This window comes from Triticum aestivum, unplaced genomic scaffold (assembly GCF_018294505.1).
Source record: "Triticum aestivum cultivar Chinese Spring unplaced genomic scaffold, IWGSC CS RefSeq v2.1 scaffold146415, whole genome shotgun sequence".
NCBI classification, from domain to species: domain Eukaryota; kingdom Viridiplantae; phylum Streptophyta; class Magnoliopsida; order Poales; family Poaceae; genus Triticum; species Triticum aestivum.
The window spans coordinates 1-2,029 of NW_025252700.1; the positions used below are offsets into that span (position 1 = coordinate 1).

The 2,029-nt window shown below is 38.0% G+C and overlaps 1 long non-coding RNA gene across 2 annotated transcripts; it reads left to right on the forward strand.

The window, feature by feature from the left end:
- Positions 1-13: 13 nt before the first annotated feature.
- On the forward strand, positions 14-1,949 carry LOC123177443 (uncharacterized). 2 transcript variants are annotated; one of them, XR_006488942.1, is made up of 4 exons: positions 14-54; positions 138-1,121; positions 1,194-1,370; positions 1,485-1,949. It is a non-coding gene; the product is annotated as an uncharacterized lncRNA (long non-coding RNA). The 2 variants fall into 2 exon arrangements; XR_006488941.1 differs by having other exon boundaries at positions 1,194-1,949.
- Positions 1,950-2,029: the final 80 nt, after the last annotated feature.

The window sequence follows — 2,029 nt, forward strand, 5'->3', positions numbered from 1 at the left end:
TGACACATCTACTCACGATGACAGTGAAGTATATCAAGCTGGTGCTAAAAGAAGGTTTGTGTTTATCCTCTCTAATATATTTTTACTGTTGTTGTACTTGGTTGGTCGCTAATGCTTTTTTGATACAACATAAGCAGGACTCTTAACCCCTCTATTCCTCATAAGGAGAGCTTGGAGTCTGAAGATTTTTCTGCAAAGTAGGTTTCCCTTTGGCTCTAATTCATGATATTTGGTAACTTGTTGTTGTTGTAGTTATATTGATAACCTGGTGATTTCAGATACCAACAAAAATTTATTTGCCTATATTACGGTTGCAGAAGTCCTTGTGGATATCCTATACAGTATAAATATGAACCACCACTTGGTGGATCGCTGCTGTTTAGAGCTCTGCTCTGTTAATGCTACTTTGAGTCTAGATGGCATTAACTACAGAGAAGGGATCTAGCTAGGTTTGCAATGGCATGTGTACTAACGAATCATTTTAGTCTCAGGTTTTCCCTGCAAAACTGAAGTTCATGTCTCATGTTTGGATTAATCACGGTGTAGTCTGATGGTAATTTGTCTACTTAGTGCAGTTTATGTATTCTTCCACAACTTCATTTAATGCTTTCAGAGTTAAAGTTTTGGGGATAGTTTGGATGTTATACCCAAGGCATTATAATTGCTCTATATTATTCTTAATTTCATATATCATCACCTTAGACTACTCGAACTGTCGGCCATGCTTTGTGATCATGTGCGACGAGCATATTGTTCGGTGCTGCTATTTTCCATTCGCTGCTGGGTTGCTTCTACTCTCCACCAATCTGTCAAGTAGCAAAGAGTAGGTTTGACCTCAATTTCGATGCAGACATGGATTGGGATGTGATGCATGTACTTGCTAATTAAGGGATTTGGATCTTGCCCTCAATTAGAGTTCCCAATCTCAACGAAGTGGGGTTTACGAATTTTATTATTTTTTAGCTTGAATGGACTGTAGCTTCGCTTAATTGACTGACAGTTGTATTTGACTGCATAACTGGATTAATTGATTTCATGGCAGATGCCGGTTTTGACCTTGGTTGATCATGCTTTGTTCCTTGTTTGGCCTGCAACATATTTTCTATGCATTCGCAGAAATGGTAACTGAATAATTACTTCATACTACAGAATATCTTGCTTAATACCTGAGTCCCCGGCCCTTGTTGCTACAGGTTTATCTTGGACATGATTCTCAAAGAAGATACAGATGTGCATGCTTCATATCTTCTACACGCTTATGCAAAGCAGGATTTTATTCATATTTTGATGAGCTTAATTTCTTATGCTAATGTTTGCTTCCGCCTGAAGGATACATATGGTATGTTTTGTGAGCGGTGGGTATGGATGAGGTGAGTGCGTCTGTTAGTGCATCATTTTTGTTGGATACTTTAATCTGTTAAGGTTGGTATATATTGAGTGTTGATGATGACATGTTTATTTTGATTGGCGTGGTTGCCTCAAAGTAATGCCCTGCTACTCCTTGGGGGGCGTGAGTGAAGATTTATGCCTTAAGCATAGGAATGAGGGAGTAGGTATCCAACAGAATAGGCGATGATGCTAGGAGAAAAAGAAGACTTTGATCTGGTTCTTCAAAGAGGTACATCAAGGAACAAGTACATGGTGCTACTCGATGGTCAGCCAGATTCTGACTATTATTTTGGGATGCCAAAGAGATAGCACATGATGTTCGACCGCTGGGGAATTGAAGTATAGTGCTTACCAATATACTGGCATGTATTTTTTTCTAAAGGATATAGTGGTTTCCTTTAGTTGAAATACATAAAATTTTCACCCCCAATGATTCAACAAGAGTTGTTCATTAAAAGTGTGTGGTCTCTTTCTTCATCAAGAATTGAAATATCTGTGCTATTATAACTCCATGGAGAGCAATAATATAATTTTCACAAGGGGTGACCTTTATTGGCTAATTGTATAGCTTATGATCTTATGGAGTTTAGGTTTGTAAATCCATGTATTTTTTAGATGAAGAAACAAAGAAGGAGATGAC